Genomic DNA, 20,918 nt, shown 5'->3' on the forward strand with positions numbered 1-20,918 from the left:
CCGCGTTACGTTATAAAGCATTTCCATATCCCCCCGGCGTGTCCATTAATTATTTTTTAATCCCATTTTTACGCCCGACATGTACGGCCGTCTCGCGTGGAAAATGGAGCAAAGGAAACAACGTTTTACCCATGAAACCCACCCTTTATTACGTGGCGTGTCCCGCCCACGGACGGATTGACACTCCTTCTCGACGGGGCGAGTCGGGGAAGCGTGCGATAATGCGTGTGACGGTAATGCGTTTTCGCGTGACGCATTGACAATGAAGACACAACGTATGATAACATCGCGGAAATTAGCGGTAACGTTATCCAGAAATGGAGAAGGGGCGTTCCTTTGAAACGGCGGACACGTTGCGAGACGTCGAGACGTTATCGCGGTATTGTTACGTGTGCGCGATCTGTTGGATTTGAGTAAAATATAATTGGATAATTGTGCAATTAATTACGGAGCGTGCGCAATTACTTGGCGTCGCATTGTTATCGTTACTATCGTAACTATTGTCACTCGATAACAGGAAAATTACAGATTTGTCCGGGGAACTCCAACTAATGCATGAAGATTAATTACGAGGTCATAGATAGTATTGTGCGCAATGCGTAGTAAAAGATTAAAAGATTCTTTAAATACTTTGCGTCATGTTGTGAATATAATATCTTACTGTAAATAAAGGAAAATTTATTTAAAAATATATTAATATCTTTATGTACTTATGACGACGGACTGCCCCTCGCCGTCATTTTCGTATGGCGACGATCGCATCAACGGCACGTGAAGTAATCACGAATTCGGGCACGAACATAACGGGCATTAGCTTTAGTTATTAAATGTTCCGGCTATTTTTAACTTGATGACAGCGTGGGATACACGCGAGCGAGATACAAAAGATTTGAAAAAAGAAAAAAAATCACTTTGTTGTCTGTGTCGACATGATGCATGTTTCTTTCCCTGCCAAGATACCCACCTGTCTTACTTAATGATGCGAATTACCACGTATCTTCATTATGACGCCATTTGCAGGCTAAGAAAAATATGGTAAATATATGACGAATTTAATATAAGAATGACATAGACGTGAATCTGAACAAGTCCTGTAAAGATCCCGGCGGGAAATTATATCGACATTGCGAATATATTATCGTTGTATCTTTGGATATTGTAAACGTTATATTAATAAAGCGATATGAATATTCGTTTAAGTTATTATTGCATTATTTGAGAAAATAACTTGATGAGATATAAGCGTTATATTGCTTTTTAAATTTATTACATTGCATTGCATTGCATTCATTCCCCGCGTGGCGACCAATAATTTTCTAACACAACAAAACGATATTAACATCAATATTGAATATGATTTACGTTTTAAATTACGCACAAACATCGCGATATTTTTCTCGCATCAGAATTAAATTGTATCCGCATTAATTACGAGCGTTTTTTAAGAGCCGAATTATTATCGGAAAGCTGCTTTCCGTCCAGTAACAGTTATTTTTATCTCATGACGAATATCAATATGTCACTATAAGCTCAGCATAATAACCACGTACAAATAATGGATACGACATTAAATATTTTTGTGTCAATTGTTTCCTTTCCAACAATAAGCGTAATGAAATCATCATAGACATTATTTTCAAGCGTCAAAAATTTTTAATTAAATTATTTATTTTATTATCAAATTCTACTTATCTTTTTCCTCACGTAAAAATCGAACGATTCAATACTCGTAACGCAAATGTTACAAACAAATATTTCAACGATGTTTATCGTTTCACGAATAGCATGGTCTACGGGGAAATCACGTTAGAAACGATGGAAAATATTATTGAAATAGTTTTTTTCCAATGTTATACATTTTTCAAATAAAATGGGGCTTGATTTATATTTTTAGACTAGTACTATGTCAAAAATTAATCTTTTGAAAAATATATCTATCGTGTTGTACAACTATAACATATACAAATAATTCTCAATTATAATCCTGATAAAGTAACAAGCAAAACAAAAATATATATATATATATATATATATATATATATATATATATATACTCATATATATTAGAAATACACCGGAAAGTCTACAATAATATAAAAAAATGAACAATATTTTAATATTACATTTCAAAGGTTTATTATGTAGTACAGAAATATTACATCTAATCCAAAAGTTCACACTCAATAACTTCCTGATCATCGCAATTACAATGTGTGAGATCAAGAAAAACATCCCTTTTCGCCTTCTCGTGGCGGAAGTGGCAAGGTCAGTGGGATTTTATACAGTGGTAAACGTATTACGTGCCAACTGCTGGGAAGAGGGATGGACTCACGGGGGTGAGCAACGGAGTGGCGGAGTAGGAGGGAGACATTCATACTATGCAGCTTTAAGAAAGGATTGCCGCGGGAGACTGCCGTTTATCAGAGGCAAGCACGGTGCGGCTGACAAGCTATTACTGCACGTGAGATCGCCTTTGCATCGAGATTGAATAGATCGAGGCTCCCGGAAAATAGGTAAGCGTAGAATGGAACGCGGAGAGGAGGGAAGGACAGAAAGAAGAACGACTGGCGTGCCGAGATGATGTTAAACTCGTACTACGTGAATTACCTACAAACGTATGAGTTGTCCCGCTCAGTACATCCGATATTTTTCGACTTCTACAAAGATCGATATGATACTGCCACGTGCATAATCTGCAAGATGTAACCTTCAATCCTTTTTCGAGAGGAGATATATTAAGAGAAAGATTTAAGTATGCAAAAACCTAGTGTTCGATTTTGCTAAAATTTTACTATCGTAAAATAATTATTTTAATTCTTTTTTTTTAATATTTAATTGTGTATCGAATATCTAAATATCCGCAAGAATAAAATTATTTTTTAAACCCCCCCCCCTCCCCTAATATTTCATGACTTGTTCTTATAATAAAAATGAATTGAATTCGAAACTGGTCCTAAACTGGTCCTAGTGTCGAATAAAAGAACGAAATTCAAATTTTGCAAATTAAATAAAATGCGTTCGTCGATACGTTAAAAACGTATTCGGTGCTTTCGGACAGGATGACTGCGCGGCTGCACTCCTTCAGAATTATATCATCTTATTTTAGCACGTCGTTTCCCGTAATGTCTCCGACCGTTTTGCCCGCGGCTCGTCATCTTGTCTGTTAGACTCGTTCCGAAAGACACTGCACCAAGAGAGCCCAACACGTGCCGACGGTTTACGAGCCAGGAGCCGTACGTTGTTTCGTGCTTTTACGGCCGTTAGTTACTCACGCTTCGTTACTCGGCTACCTTCCGCAAACGTGCCTTCATTTCCTGACATCCTACATCCTGCCTGGCCTAAAACGTCGCGTGTCACTTTATACGACGCCGTCTAGCCAAAGGACGACAATATCCTTCATCACGTAACTTACATACATAAAGAGAGAGACTTTAATGTTAAACCGATTAGCACAACTTGTTACATTTTGATTTGAATAAAAAGAATCACGTTAAAATAATATAAAATAATATTACGCATCACATAAGATTAAATATTTCATCCGCTTAAATTTCTAAAACAAGGGATTTTTTGAGAGCCTCGATTGATCACGGATTCCATTTGTTCATTCATTCGTTTCCATTACATCAATTTGGATTTGTCGATTCTATACCTTGGAACGCTCAAATGTTTTTTCAGTGAAAAATTCTTTCACGAGACAGAATTATTTTGGAGAGGAGTGTGCGAGCGTGTGTTCGAAGGGGTGGCGATATTCTCGCGCGTATGCGGCGTCTGCGCGCGAAAAGCACAGAGAGACGGTGTCTCGCGCACGACAACGTGTCTCCTCCCGCTATACATTCCGCACGGTTGAACATTCGTTCCTCTCGTGTCGATAGTTTCGCATTTTTCAGTCGGTCTCTCTTGCCCGTCTCGCGCGAAATCTCTTCCATATATGCCTTCGGCATATTACTGTGTCTATCTGTATTTTCTCGCACCTGCGTTTTTCACTCCGTGAGGAATACATAAATTTCCCGTTTATGACGTTTGCTCATGTTACTCACTTTTTACGCATTTTTAATAGAATCGTAATTGTCACTGGACGTACAGCTACTAAATTACGTACATTTCGAAAAAAAAAAAATGGCAAGGCGAAAAATGTGAAAGGCATACGACGATTCTTCAAAGTAATCCACACGAATCGATCAACTCTGGATCTACCGATTCTCCCTAGTTTGACTTCAACAAGTGGCACGTTATCGAGTACCTATGTGCGTGTGTCGATTGTCAACGAAACGTATGCAGATTCATCGAACGCTGTAATATAACTTCGTTAGCGTATCTACTGCATCGTTAGACTTAGGTAGCTTAAAAATCAATGCATGTTCTGACAATATATAGATCTATAAAATATCGTCTTTGTTGTTTTTGTAATTTCATTTTGTTTCCCAATTTTATTTCTTTGAAAAAAGCAACTTTTTCATTCCTTATCATTACAAATCATATATCAGTTTCAATGATGAATTATTTACTTTTTTTTAACAAAAAATTGTTATATCACGTTGTTAGAATGTTTTAATAATTTTTCCGTTTTGATAATCCGTTCTTTAAGTAGTACATAACATAACGATTTGGTGGATGCTGCGTTTCCGAAGACGAGAAAATCGTATTTCTCTAAACTTGGGAACGCACATTCGAAAGTTAAATCGTAAAATGTAAGACGTGCATGACGAGAGAGCGTCGAAAGCTCTGTGGCTTACCGCGGCGAGCTGTCGGCGTATAACCGCGGGAACCTAAATCGCGATTCGGATACGAATCCCGAAACGTTGTCGTTGTAGAAGCGAGTCAAGACGTAAACCGGCGTAATACCCGAAGTCGAACGTAAACTTTACCGCGCTGCAGGCTCAACATCGCTGGAAACGTAAGCGCATTACGTACTCGCCGCCTCGCGTAAGACCATTCGGATGCATGTCGCCGCATAATTTCGTACACCGGTGTTCTGACCACGGTGTCATCAACGGGTAACAATTGAATCGAGCAATTAAATCCCTTAGTGCAACCGTTCATGTTTGCGAGCTGATCCGGCGTTTTCCTGCACTGCAACCTCCGCGCCAAGTGCATAAACTCTCGCGCGAATGAATTTGTGGAATAATGCCCGCGATATGTACGTGTTGAATTAAGCATTAACTACGTAATGCATGGATTTACTCGTACTAATTGTAAATGTGGATTTCTGAGAAACTCGCGATACATCCTGATTACAGATGTATCGATTAATGTATAAATAAATTAATATAATTTTCAATTTACGTAACAAGCAGATTTTTATTCTACGATATTTTTCCTTTGGAAATATCTGTGTTTCCCAAACCATATATTTTGTGTAGAACGATTTTAAAATACTAAAGTATATTTTGAAAAGATAATTATTACAATTTCTGAAATAATTTGTCTACATATTCTATGCTTGTCTTCTAATTGATTTTGTTAAAATTATTATCTGTTAATTTTTATTGCTAATTATAATTTGCATTTACAATATATTTTATAAGAAAGCGACAGATAAAAAAAAACAGCTATTGTTTTTTGTCGAAATAAATAATAAAGTTAGCGAAATAACATGATGTTGCATCAGATGGATGTTGCAGCGGATTATGCGGCTGTAGACGACACGTACTCTCGCATGTGCATTTGTGCACAGGTGCACAGTTGGCGCGTGTTTGGTGACAGCATCTATTTACTAACGCGCCTCTATGCATTTGCGCGAAGATGAAAGGATAAGATAAAGGAGACGGCGCAATTTGGTCGAACAGCTGAAACGCTCTAAGTCATTCGCTTAACTTGATTTACTCATGTCGCGCTACATCAAGTTACTCAATTAGACAACCAAACACTAAACAATATTTGCCAATGATAAATTATCAATTCGACACTTTATATGAAAATATATATTAGAGGAGAAGAATTAAAACAATTGAATTGAACAATTGAACAACTCTTTCGCCTACTTCTATTTTCTATACACAATTTTTTGGTATAACCATATAATCCGTATGAGAAACCAATGTTCAAAAATATATCGTAAATGTAAATTAAAGGCACGCTTCTATATGACGAGCTAACTCGATGAATATTGTTAGAGATGCGATTTTCGGTGCGGAGTCTACAGAGTATACTATATAACTCGCTAAACTTGTCCGCGATTCTCGGTCAAATATGGCGCAGTATCGGCTATGCTCTTACCTTAGTGTCTCTAGAAACGACCTGTGCTCGAGGCTGCTGGTGTTCCTAACGGCGAACAGCCAAAATACTTTATGCTAAACTTAGGTTATGCCGCAAGCGTTATTGAAACTCCGAGTAGGATTACGCGGCCTGGGGTGGAGATACGAGGCGCACCCCTTAAGGTCAGAAGTGAAACACAATATCTGCAGGCTTATTTATCACTCAGCGCACCTTATATCCCTCCTTCCTTCTCTACCCCTTTTCGTTTCCACTTTCATACAACACCACCGCCGTCTCTGTTACCACCACGGACTGCTTTTCATTTCGGAACTTAAGGCTCGCATCATTCAAGCGGTCCTGGCAGTTCTCGCCGGGTTGGGTTCGCGAAATTTCCTTCGTCGTACTTAATCCGAGGTACAGACATATTAAGCTGCGCAATGAGAAAATACTACAGTTTTGCGTCGATGTTTTTCTTCGTTTCATTTCTCTCCGGTTTTACGTATTTTTATAGTTATTATTCTTAGTAGAAGATGGATCGCGCGCAGGAGTCAATATTTTAGTTACCGATATTTTGATATTATATTATTGTTTCGGAATTATCCTGTCTCCTATTTCGTGAAAATATCTTCGCGGAAAGAAATTTCATAGCTATTTATTTTTAATTTTTAATTTGCAATTTTCCATTACAACTTCTTAATTTTCGTTATTAATTATCTTGGTAATCAAATCCAAAAATAGATAAAAAAAACCGCGTTTATGAAAAATAAAAGAAAATTAAATTTTTATCGCTTAATTAATATTTCTTAAAGTTAATTCTGCAAACTTTTTGAAATTTCTATGTTAAACAGTTTGTTAATTAAGATACTTGTGTCAAACTAATCTCGAAGAAAAATTCAGACGTAGATTAAGCGGAGAATAAATTCTTGACGTATGCATAAAACATTTTTGCGTTTGCCGCGTATTGATTAAAATAAGCCCATGGAAGAAAAATGGTACTACGTTAACAGCCGGTCGCAAAAGCCACGAGCAAAACGCAGGGAGGGTGTATGTATATGTATGTATATATATATATCGAGGAGCAAAATAAAGTGCGATAAAAAAAGGGAAGCTGAATTGGTTGGATATGGAAAATGTCCGCGAACGCTGAAGAGATGATGCGGGTGTATGGATGAGCTTTTATAAAGCGAGATAAAAAGTCGCTTCCTCCCTACCTGGCTATTAAAATCATACCATTACGAAATACGTATATAAGTACTGTACCTATATACACATATATATATATATATATATATATATATATATATGTGTGTGTGTGTGTGTGTATTATATTATATCCCTCGGTCGACTCTTTTATTTCATTAGGTCGTTTGCGCAGCTAACGAAATTACCGCAATTTCGCGACTCGCTTGCCCGTCGCTGGAACCACACGACATTTCCCTGCATCCACGCGAGGTGCTCGGAAAAACTCGTAAAACCACCTGGACCATCTATTAAAAATCTCCTTCGGCGACTTGTAAAAACAGTCATAAAATAGCAAAAATTTATTAATCCGTGATATATTTTGTCACTCGAGTCCCTTGAATTTTGTTAGAAAGCCATGATCGTGACGGAAAGTAGATATACACAGCATCGTAAACGCAATATGCATTCGTATATACACGTTTATATTATTTGTATACAAGAACACATGAATTTAATCAACGTGTTTCAGGTCGCATCTCACTTTTATTCGAGATTGTTTCATCTCTTCACTCGCTAATTTTGAGCATGCTACATCGCGATATCAGCATAATAATTGCGACTCGTCTGGATTTCCATCCGCTGCGAGAGTGCCGTATGAAACCATCGCGTTATCTCTCACATAAAAGCATTCCGCGCTCTCGCGATCGCACTGGGGGACAAAGAGGGTGGGGGGAGGGGGATATGATTCGCGCGACCGTAACTCGTAAAAGTGGCTCGAATATGAAAGAATATAAATTATAAGGATACTGGAAGAGAGCCGGCGCCGTTCGAAACGAATCGCCGAAATGGTTTTGCTGACTCGCTCTCGGGCGCGAGCGAGCACACAAAAGTCATAGGACTTTTAATACGACGTCGTGCATCTACAGGGTCGCCGGGAAATTAGTTTTTCCCCGTCCGACCGACCGACCGATCGACCGACCGACCGACCGACCGACGAGCTATCTCCCTTTCCCCGCTTTGACGTATTACCCCTCGATCTTTTGTCGCACGACTTTCTTTCTTTTTCATCCTCGCGGCGTCGAAATACCGTCGCCGACATCGCCCTTTCTACCCACGTGCGATCTATTACACGGGAACCCAATAAAAATTGCGAATCGGCCCAAGCTTCCATCCGAACCCCGGCAATTTCGAAATAACACATGTTCCATCTTTGATGTTAATTAAGAATTCCATTCCCGTAGTTCATCTCTCGTCTGTCTTTTAAAATTCACGGCGAACGAGAATAACGGAGCGAGATGGTAATGCAATATTTTTCAAGAGTCAAATTCTCCTTTGACATTAATTGACTTTCTAACATATAAAAATAAATATAATTATTATTATTATTTTTTTTAATATTTCGACAAGGTGATAATTATCAATAAATATTATTCCTACAATCTATGAACTATGCTGAGCTCAATCTGCTGTAAAGCAATTGCAAATTCGATAGACTCACTTAATGCGTATGAAGTTTAGTGTAGTGTACATCGTTCGAGGAAGATGATAGCCGTACCGCTCCTGGACGATGGGGCTATCAGCGTCGTTATCCTCTTCTTGTCGTCCTGTCACCTCTACTATCATCGCTGTTGTCGTCGCTGTCGTAGCCATTGTCGTCATCGCCGTCCTTACAGCCCCTACATTACGTCCCTGTTGTCGCCATCGTGATTATCATTGTACCGTACTCGTAATCCCCTCGCTATATCGTCAAGCTTGAAACAGACGGGGAAAAGGCCGTTCCTACGACGCTGAAGTCTCTAATTACTGCCATCTCGATAATCGTAGGTCTTACGAGAGAGTAAATTCGATAAACAGGGGGGAAAAAAATCTTTCTAAAAAAGAAAATATGACACCGAGGTAACGTCGGTCATCCATTTATTAATTGAATGAGCTAATAAAGCTTGCGATAAGTTTTACTACGAAAGGGGATTCCTTGTCGCTATGTTTCTCTCGTAAAAAATAAACTCACAGAAATAAAAAAGTTCTTGAAATGAAAATCATTTGTAACAAATGGAAAAAGATTCCATTACGTTTTATAGTTGGAGCAATATTATCTTTTTTTGTTATCTTTTTTTCATTGCATTCGAAATATTTGATCTTATTAAAATGAGAAATCTTACTCGACTGAACATGCTTCTCCCTTATCTGTTATCGATCTTCTTACTGCCAAAAGTATTTTCGCAATTTCATTTTACAAAATGACTTTAGCATATTAACTCAATTATTCTCGAAGAAATATATTTTGTTGCAACAGAAATGTTGTCCCAATTATTGTTTTAGACGTTAGAAAATAATTTCAATAATAAAAAAAATTTGAATGAACGATACAAGAAAAATGCTGTCAGCCTAGAATCAAATAATCAGGCAATGTTTGAAAAATAGCACAATGACGGACTACACGAAAGGTTCGACCTCAATGGAGGGACATAAATCGTCGGGTACCCAGGATTAGGCGCGGTTCGCTAGGTTGCTCGGAATTGCATCGAGTAGATTGAGACGGGAACTACCTCTGAAGGGACTCGGAAAAAGACATTGGCCGTCGCGGCGCTCTGCTAGCAGATAAAAACTGTTGAAACTTGGAGCCAAAACGACTCAAGGAATAGCGGATAATTTCAGAGAGTGCATCCGAATCGCGCCGATAAGGAAAAGACGCAAGGACGCGTGATACGTGATATAGCTGACGAGTCATAAATCATTTGGCGGCACGACTTTGCTCCCTTTTCTCTGCCGTGCCAACGCGGAATAATACGTCCGAGTCTACGGGGTGTCGTGAAAACGACACAACGCCTCATGTTTATTTTAGCACGAGTACGAACGAGACTTGACTGTAAAAAGATTCGAGAAAAAAAAATATTCCGAAATATGTATAACTCTGTCATATAAAATACTTTAAATATAGTCTCCCTAAAATAAAAAGATAGCAAATTTCAATTAATTCTGTCAGAAATATTTTTCAAGATTTCCGTAAGCTTTTCTGTAAAAAAGAATAGCGAGTTTTACTTTTTATATTTACAGTGAATGTGATTTATATAACATTTAACATAGTATTATTATTAGTATTATTATTTTCACTATAAATAATTTCAATATAAGAAACATGCATTTTTTCAAATTAAAGCGAACGCAAATATGCGTTCGTTGAAATGCGCTTGATGAAATTAAAAGATTGTTAGCTGATGAAACTTTTAAAAGAACAGCTATTAGTGCGGTTTTCACTCAAAACATTCGTTAATTGAACTTGTAAAAACAGCGCACGTCAGAAGAAAAACAAACAGAAGAATACTTTCTGACGGACATCGTTGGTTATACCGCAAACTTTATTCTCGCGAGATTATCACAGCGACAACTTTCCGATAATTTTTGGATGCAGTATTTCATCATCCCCAATAGGGATTATCGGGTATAATGAACACAATGAATATGTATATAGCAATGATGTACGTATATAAAGGAAGCTTAATACTTCCGAGGTCGTTGTATCCGCTCAAAAACTCTATCGATCCGTAGATATTGCAATATTGCAAGTATTGTTTATCCCGGATTTTCCCAAGAGAAAGGAAAATATCGAGATTGATTTAACGTAGTTTGACTCAAACGCAAACGGGAAAAAATTTTTATCCTCATCACCAGTTTCCACATATTCTTTTTATTTCGATATTTTTAACATTATCGTTTGTTTAACGTGCGATAGAAAGCCAGGGAAATGTTTCTTAATCCTTTATCACACGGCACTGTGATGCATCGCGTAATTTGAAATATGCATGCGGTAACGACAGCATTGTTTCAACATTAGTGCGGGAAAATATCGCGAGGGCGAGACGCCCTTTCGTGACTATGCAAATCGAAAAATCGAGTAGTGCGGAGTAGCGCATCGTGTTTCCCTTCTCCGAAGTTAAAAAGTTCCGGACATATAATGGCTCATCCGTCTAACGTGACATGTAATTTTTTCCGCCGTAACAACAAAGATGCAGGACCAATTTCGTGGAAAATTGCGAAAGCGATGTCTTTACCATACGCTCGAATCGATATCGTTCCCCCGAAAGAAATATCTCGGCAGCCTGCAGGCTCTTTGCGATTTCATGCTTTGTTTTTATTACATGTATAACCTCTCGTCGTATACTTTTACTGCGCAAGTTGCACCGTGCGATATACATGTCGCACGTAAATTTTTATACCAAAATAATGGTAAGGTGAACACATTCCGATTGAATTCGAAGAAAATCGCGGGTACGGACGAACATATTCCACAGATACGAGAATTTAACTCATAATCACGTCTACGACATATAAAATGTATAAATTGATAAGGAAATAATTTTTCAGGAAGATAAATTTATAAACATTTAAGAATACATTAAAGATTAAATTAACTGAATAAAATCGTTAGGAAGTGATAAAACCGTTAAAAAATCAAAAATGTTTATGAGTGTGTGTGTGTGTGTGTGTGTGTGTGTGTGTATGTGGAGAAGGGGTCGAAGAAAGGCATCAAAGAAGTCATTTGAAAGAACAATCGCCATGAAGGTTCTATCGCTAGAACAATATCGTGCATTTTGGACTACGCCTAAAATATTGCTATCGAAAATGGGGTACGGGGGGCACAATAACGGATGGATCCAAACTGCCGAAATACACACAGCGGTGATCCGCTCAGCGAGTCCATAGTCAATCCAGCCTCGATCAATAGACCCGGTTTCAAGAGGCCGTCGGCGAAATTGCGATCTTTTGAGCGATGTCAAGTCGCACGAAGGAGGATTGCATATGCCGCGGCTATACCGTGAGTATATCAATCGTTGAAAGCCCAGTGATCCCAATTTCGATTCACTCAGCTCTCGGGACCGCTCGAGCGCCACATTGTCCCTGGATCTCGAGGGCCCTTTGTATTCGTCGGCCCTCTATCGATGACCGTCCGTCGTCGACGTTGTCGTCCCCGTTCTTGTCGTCGCCGTGTAATAACCGTCCTGGTTGTCGTATTCGCTTGTAATAACAAAGACGAATGATCGGACGTGATGCAATGGTTGCGAAATGTACCGGCGTTAATAGATGATTAAGACAGGACGATATTAATTGTCTGGGAATGATTAAATATTAATTCCTCTCAGTGCTGTGTGGAAAAATAACTCTTGATATGCCAGAATGTAATTGAACTTTGCGTACGTTAACAGAATCATTGAAGATTTCTATTAAACTAAAAGTTTATTAATAAGTCATTTATTAATAAGAAATCTATTGTATACTACTATTTTTTTCACATATCATGCGGTTAGTTTTGAAAAAACTTTAAATAAATTTGTCTTCAAAATTTTTAGACTTTTTTGATAATAGATGAAATAATTAAGAATGAGTAATTACTTTACTTCTGTAATTATTTTGCTTCTCCAACGCTTAACTTGTTATATTTTATGTTATTTTATGTTATATTTTATGTTATACTTTATTGCGATTTTTTTTGCAACGGACGTTCGTGATATTACTCGAAAAAAATCAGAAAATATTATCGCTAATATTGCGATAGACTGCCGGATGAATCTATATATTTATTTATATTTTGGAAAGTATCGAATATATGCGAGATTTAATGGCCGACGATAACTGACGGAAAAGAGCAGAAATTTCAACGGAGATGGAGATATGGACTTGTTCTGACAGAGAAGTGTCTCTGAAAGTCCGTGATTTATTGCATGGTCATTTATTAGGGAGTTTCATAAAGGTCTGCGTATTACCGGCTGACGTATGACGTAGGACGGAATACTTTGTACTTATGCCGACGAAACCGAAAGAGCGATGCTCCGCGGCGACAGATGCTGCGGTTCTGCTCGAACTCGTTAAAATTAATCAATTCTTTTCCGCAATAACGACGAATTGAATTCGCGTTTTTCCGATAACCGATAGAGTCGTCGCGTCCGATTACGTTGCCCACGAGCGTCCAATCGGCGTTGTCGGCAAACATTTATATTAATAATTCAGTCACCGCTGCGAATGAAATTTTATACTATACAGGTGTGAAATTAAAATTTTTCTCATTTAAAACCTATATGAAAAATCATTGGAGAGAAACATATTATCTCCTTTTATGAGAATAAAAAATTTATATTTAAAGATTTTACAGCACTGACAGTATGAAAAAAAAAAGGTAGCATTATTTTATATTTCCGCTTAATATGTTATAGTTCTATGAAACATTTAGGTAACGGATATCGAGAATTTCAAAATTAGAACAAAAGTAAAAATGAATGTTGTGTTTACTTGACAATTCAATCTTCCGTCTCTTGATATCGATAATGGGCGAGTTTGTAGATTGGAAATAAATTCGCACAGCCGGCTATGGATCTCTATCCTCGCAGGTAATCTGGCAGTGACGGCGCGCCGACGAGCTGCCGGGGAGAGGACTCGCGAAAATCAAAAAATGAGCGAGCGTCGAAAGTCCGTTAATCTTTCTGCGGGGGAGGGGGGGGGGCGAAAACGTAACACCGACGAGAAAGAGAGCGAGGGAAAGCGAGAAAGAGAGATGCCTCGTCATTAATCACTCTAGGCGCCGCTTCTTATTGGGCGCGCGGCGCCGTAACGGATTCAATAAGCGGCGAGCGTAATTTCGCGGGGTTATTAGGGACATCTAAGGGGCAGCAACCCCTTAGAAATCGTTAATCGAACCCCCGCCGATGGGGGTGTTGCCGGATGAGGGGCCAAACGCTGTCGACGTCGATCCGTCGTTCCGACTATAACAGAGCACCTTGGTTTCTTCTCTTCTCGCCGATCGAGCTGAAAATTGCTGACAACTGCATATAGCGGTTTCGATCACGTAGATCGTTTTTATGAAGGCGTAGATTGAAAGGCGCCCACGACGCGTTCTTTTTTCCCGATTAAGAACGGCGAGCGAGTGGGCGTGCGCAATGTAATATTTGTTGCAAACTTTTTACATTTAACTATCGTTAATGTAAGTTCATTCACTAAAATACTCTCTTGAGTCTTCACTATTACTTATGTAAAGAAATAATGAAGCAGTAGATTTATCCGATCTACATATATATCATATTATTACAAGATTTGAATTAATTTTCCTTATTTATTAATTTTTTTTATTAACAAATGAAATTTTTTAACTAGGATATAATTATTTATATTTCTACTCAGTATGATTAGTACTACTCAAGTAATATCACAGCGACAGTTCTACCAACTACGGCTATTGCGCAAAAATGGAGTCATCTCGTTTCATTGGAGTTCCGAGCGCGAAAGGTCAAAATTTATTAGATCGCTCGTATCCATCGGACGATTGGTAACCGCGTTTTCTCGAAAGCCGCTTTAAACTTCTCGCCAGTAGGCGAAGAACACTCTGCGATTCCCTCCCGAGGAAGGAAGTCGGTGTGCGGGAAGCCAATTTGTACTTCGGACGCTCTCTCCCTCCTCTCTTCCGTCCACCTTTTTCCACCTTCGGGCATTCTTGGTCGCTTTTTTATTGTCGGCGTCTCTTTCTCCGCTTTTCTCGTAAAAACCAATCGAGTCTGAAAGCCGGTTCCCGATGATCCCCCGAGATCGTCGGTGGAGTGCAACTCGTGGCGGATGAAAACTATTTGCGGCTCGATCGGAACTCGGAACTTGGAGAATGAAAATCTGCTTAAAGTTTGGTAGGAGACGACAATCGCGCCTTTTCTCGGTCGTTTCGATGAGTAATAATATCGCTGTAATCGTTACAAAATGCAATGCTATAAATCCGAAGTTGCAGCGACGCGCGACGCGTTCGGGTACTAAAATCTGAAAGTTCCCGCGGAAAACGAAAGTTTCACGTCTTTCTTATCTCATAAAAATCTAACGAATTTTTATTGATTGTACAAGACAACATGGTTTGAATAAAAATTGCATTTTACGACAGGTATTCTATTATATTTAACATCGCGCGAAAATGAACTATCACTTAAAGGATTTTTAAAATTTTTTAATACATTGTGTATTTGAACGCATTTCTAACAAAAATTCTAAATTCTTAATTTTAAATTTATCAAAACTTGTCATTAAAGACAAAATCAGTGAATTTCATATACAAATTCAGTCGGAAGTCGCGTCAAGAACCATGAAGTTACAATAAGAAGGCTCGCAGCCAACGGAAGTGGGAAGTCTCTCTCTCTTTCTCTCTCTCTCTTCTCTCTCTCTCTTTCTCTCGTCAGTTGGATCATCATCATCATGACCAGCAGGCTTAGTATGCTGTTTGAGGTGGTTTCCATACGGTTGAAGGAGATGAGGAGGATCCCCGAGAGAAATGCGGTCGACGATCGCGCGCCGGTGTTCTATTCCCGTGGAAAATGCGACAGGAAATAGCCGAGACGAAAGCGGCCTTTCTCTTTCGTTCTCTCTCCCTCTTGACTCTACGCTATGCAAATCGACGAAAATGCACGACTCGCGCGTGGAAAGAGTCCGCGAATACAACGCGCCCAGACGAGACGCACCGACTGGATCAGACGACAAGGGCCAATGCCAAGTATCTCGGGATTCGCGTCGAGACGGTTGACAACCTCGAGAAGTAACGAGTAAAAGAGAGTGAGAAAACATAGCAGAGAATTATTTATCGTCCTCGCATTGCGTCATCGCAAGATTACATAATTAAAGAATCACTGGAGAACATATCAGTTGCAATGATCATCGATCCGTAGGACAATGATAAAAATGGAATAAATTTTTTACAAGCATAAACTTTAAAGCAATTTTTAAAAAAGTTGAAATTATTGGCACATTTAAGAATACATGTATAAAAATTTTTTCCAGAGATATACTATAAAAAAAAAAAAAAAAAAAGAGCGAGGAGAAAAGGTTTTATTTATTACGGCTGCATGTGAAACTAAGATCCAGGATTATACTGGAATACAAATATATGATCGCGTCATATACATAAATAACAGTGCATACCTAGCATCTGCTCTGAAGTAAAATCTTTTTTTATTTCTACAAACTTTTCTGTTACAAGTGAACGGATATTTCTGCATCTTAAATGCAGATATCAAAAAGTTATATGTTATATCGGACAAATATAATGATAGAGATTGCTCGAATTTATAAACGAACAGAAAATTATAGAAGGTACATATTAAAAATATGTATTTTCTGTCGTACGGTTCCTGAAATATCTATTGTCGCGAGAAATCAATAAATTTGCGGTGGAGAACAAAATATAAAAATGGTTTCTGTTCGAAGAAGCGAACTGAGAGAGACTACACGTCGTTGGAGAGAGCACTCTTCTCGTGGTAAGGAGGGATTGGACGGAGAACAGAGGAGGGACTAGGGACCAGACGAGGGCCAATGCCAAATCCCCGGTACGGTTGACAACCTCGCTCGAAGGAAAAGACGGGGAGAAAGACGAGCGGATGTACGGAGAAAGTTTTAAGCCTGGTTCACACTGTGACAGTTCGCGCCAACGAACGAGACATCCACGAGGGCGAAGGGAACAGGAAGAAGAGAAAGATGTCGGAGGTTGGAGAACTTTTCTCGAACGTTTCGAAACGCGGCGGCCATCGTCGGGCGAGAGAAACTGGCAAAAGAAACGAGCGAAGCAAACGCGTCGTCCGGACGAAGCTTCGACCATCTGGGAAATGAAATGCCGGGGAATTGGAAAAGTTTAAATGCGCCCGTTTGTGAAGACGTTTACGGAAATCGCCGCTGTTCTCCTTCGCCCTTCGCGAAACCGCTTCCGCTCCTCTCCTCTCTCTTCGACGACGAATTTCGCGCCCGCATTATCACGATTCTGAATCACGCCAATCTACATTCAACTGCAAAATCAAATATCTCAAACTCGTTATAATCTCAGAAAATTGAATACCATATTGATATGAAAAGAAAGTTAATTATTAATTGTCACAAAATATAGATCATTTTTAGTTAAAACCTTTCATTTTTATGGCATCGAAATTTAAGCTCGGTTAGAAATCACAATCATGTCTTTGTCACTATTTTATTCTGAATTTATATCGCTACACCGATATTACTCGATTCAATATTCCAAAAATGAAATTTTAGATATTGTAATGTTTGTAACATTAATAACATACGGAAATCCTCTGACGCGCAATTCATAATTTTTAGAAACTGCTATAAATATAGAGATTTTCGTTTGAAGCCTCAAAATTGAGATTGACGAAAATTATCGCATACACAATCGTTTAATGTTAAATTACAGCAAACAAAGTGATGTTTTATTCGCGTTATTCATGTCGTAATAATCACGCTTATGTTAACTGTTAATTTTGGTCTCGCGCTGCAAACATGCAACACAACGGATTGTAACTGTGTTTATTCGAGGAAATTATATTGCACTGACATCACTGAATATGATAATAACAATAAAGTTAGATTATTAACATTATTGGCTCTTTTGCATTTGTCAGACTAGTCATACGCGTCAAAATAAACGAGAACTGCTTCTGCTGAATGCTGGTCGTCATATACAACTCCTGCAATTTCATCTTTACGAGACGGCGATAACGCTTTTTATACCTTTCAAATCTAACTTTTCTTATTCACCGTGTTACTGTTATTTTGTATTGTACATAACTCTGTTGAAATCGAATTGTCAAATGTATATTTACAATATATTTTTAGAAAATCTTTCTTGAAATTTTCTTGAAAAACACATAAATTTACAAGTAATTCAATATAACAAGTCGAAACTATTGTACAAAATAACAATATTCTAACAATAATTTAAACGATACAAGTTATAATTATAACTTAAACAATGTAATTAATAACGATAAATTTACACAGCTTACTCGGAGCTACTTTTTTCCTTAGAATTCCTGAATACTTCTCGATGGAATATTTTATCATATGCCTCGGCATTATCATGTTAAGTGTTAAGATGTTAAATGTCGCAAGAACTTTTCGAACTCTTTGAACGTAGCTTAAGGCGCACAAAGAAGGCGGGCTGAAAGCACAGAAAGAAAGAAAGAGCGACCGATGGGTTGGCGAGAGTGCGAGTTCCAAGACGGAATCCTCGCGCCTGACTCAGAGTCCACGACTAAGTCGCCGACTATATAAGCGCGGGTTTCTATTCCTGGCGGACCCAGTCGCGGACCCCCATGGACTCTCACTTTGCGCGTTCTCGTTATGCGCGGTGCGTTGATCCAGATCTAGAGACCGCGGCGATCACCGGGACGTTGACAGTGCTTCTCAAATCTTTTTCACGTAGCATTTTCTCATCTTAAATATTTCCACTTTCCATGAAGAGCACAGATATTTTCAATAAAATTTAAACACGATAAATGATTAACGTTTAAAAACTTTTGATTCAATTTAATTAATGTTTTCGTTGAGAAAACTCCACTTGGAAGCTCTTCTTTTTCTTTGGGAACTTCTCTTTTTAATTTTTATTCTGAAGAAATACGTGTATATATTTAAATTAACAGGCTTAGATCAAATTAGGTAGTCTTGTACCCAAGACTTTTCGTATATTTTAGGAAGTTTGTTAACAAAATGGATTTTGCAAAGAAAAAGAATTTTATTAATAAAAACGTGAAATTCGATTTAGGCAACCTAATATTCCGAGGGTTTTTCGTTCCTTTTTTATGATATTATAAATGGTGTCTTCAAACTTAGAAATCTTTTGTGTACACAAATTTTAAAAAACTGTTGATTTTTTATATTCTTCATTCACAGATATAGATAGAAATAGATATAGAATTATATTCTCCAATCATAGATTTAAAACTGATTATAACAATATGACACTTAGACGATGTTATATTGAAAAATCGATCAGTATTTAAAATTGTCCTTTCTAATTTTTTATTATTTATAAAAATTGTCAATGTCAAAGAAGACAAATACTGTCTTATTAAGCAAGTATTGCTGTTTATTAGGTTTAAGCTTTAGATATTTCTGTAAATGTAAAATGTAAAATGTATTATAAATCTACTTTAAAACAGCAGCGGCGTGCACGCGACGACGAGCGATAATGTCGAAAATGTTTTCCGTTGTAGAAGAAGATAAATGTCGTTCAGCCACCAATGGAGTTACGCACTCGAGAAAATTCGATTCGATTGGCAGCCACTTGGCCAAGTTTGATCGATGGCGCCCACTCCAATGAGAATTACGCCGACAGAGTCTACGAATTCCATCGTGAAACGTCGTGTAACTTGTATAATTTATCCGAAGAAAAAAATAATCGAGGATACTTTTTAAATAAATCTTTTATAGATTTTATCGATGTTTAAATATAATAAACATCATTGTAACACATTGATCATCGTGCAACTTGTACTACAAGATGATAAAATGTTTAAAAAAATTATTTATATTCAAAATATTTTTACTATTTTTTATACAGTTTCGCTTTTTCCTCCGTTGAGACGTGCTGGATTTTCTACTAATGTTCCGTCTAATGTTGGAAAAATGATGAATTATTGTTCCGACAAGATCGACCTCGGCTCGGCGCCGCAGTTTCTGTGCTTATGCTTTTATTATTTTATTCATCAAGTTTCGACGTCCCGCGGCGCTTCATGTCGGACATGGAGCTTAGATGGAGCTTAACCTCTTGCTTCTCGCGTTTATTTTTAACGGTGAGATTCTTTCATCGACCGAAAGAGGCTTCCGGTGCTTTCAGGAATACGGCGTACGGCAGTACGAGATTTTCTGATGTTTACACTGATATCAGAAAACGATCATTGCTCCTCGCAGCAAGAACACTTTTCTTTAAATAAGAAGACGCTCGGAAGAAGATATGTTTTCCGAAGTGATTTATTTTTAAAAACAATAGGATTAGTGTCTAACGAATAATTATTTACGTGTTTAAAGTAAAATAAATTAGCGCAAGAATAATTGTAAGTATATTATTATTATTAATCGATAATTGTATAGAATGCCATCATTCATGTCAGGATTCCAAGTAATTTCCTTTATGGGTTGTGAAAAAAAGCTGTGTTACGCTTTTTTTAAAGACATGTCTTACAAAAAATAAAGTAATGTTTAAAATAATTTATTTAATTAAAGTAAATATGTCTTTTGATTTAAATTTCATTTATCTATTGATATATTTAGATCGTTTTACTTTTGATATAAAATAGTCGAGATAAAAAATAAAGAAAATATTTAAAACGGAAATTAAATCAAAACCTTTCTTCGTTGTAAAACTATCACATTCAAATCTTCGACTTATCAACAGCTATGCTACGAAGAGTACAACGTTCAGTAAATACTGATAGAAAAATTCCGCGCAAATCTACGAAGGATGCACATAATACAGAGACGTGCTCTCAGTTGAGAAGCTGTTTGAGTAACCTAGTTTTGAATCAAAAATAGCTTTTCCCCTCTTAGTATGTTCACCACAAAGGTTTTCCTCATTGATTTTTCCGAGTTTGTCTTTTAGTTAAGAAAGTATTAGGCGAGCCGATGCTTATAATATATGCATTCATGATTTAGATATGTTTGCAAAAAGAGAAGAATCGCAAAATAACGATAATTTATTCTTTTTATTTTATGCCAATGGAAAACGTTCGAGCTGCACGAATAAAATTCATCGT

The 20,918-nt window shown here is 37.7% G+C and overlaps 1 protein-coding gene and 2 long non-coding RNA genes across 5 annotated transcripts in view; 2 read left to right on the forward strand and 1 right to left on the reverse strand.

Moving 5' to 3' along the window:
• The window catches only part of stet (stem cell tumor), a 352,773-nt gene that overhangs the window by 144,857 nt on the left and 186,998 nt on the right, over positions 1–20,918 (forward strand). The gene's annotated exons all lie outside the window — the stretch shown is intronic.
• LOC148937657 (uncharacterized) overlaps positions 1–20,918 on the reverse strand; it is a 167,969-nt gene that overhangs the window by 114,593 nt on the left and 32,458 nt on the right. The gene's annotated exons all lie outside the window — the stretch shown is intronic.
• Positions 3,650–19,516, forward strand: LOC148937659 (uncharacterized). Its single transcript, XR_016138110.1, has 3 exons — positions 3,650–3,990; positions 4,061–4,339; positions 19,380–19,516. It is a non-coding gene; the product is annotated as an uncharacterized LOC148937659 (long non-coding RNA).

This window comes from Pogonomyrmex barbatus, unplaced genomic scaffold (genome assembly GCF_055798465.1).
Source record: "Pogonomyrmex barbatus isolate J1 unplaced genomic scaffold, ASM5579846v1 scaffold12, whole genome shotgun sequence".
Classification (NCBI taxonomy): Eukaryota; Metazoa; Arthropoda; class Insecta; order Hymenoptera; family Formicidae; genus Pogonomyrmex; species Pogonomyrmex barbatus.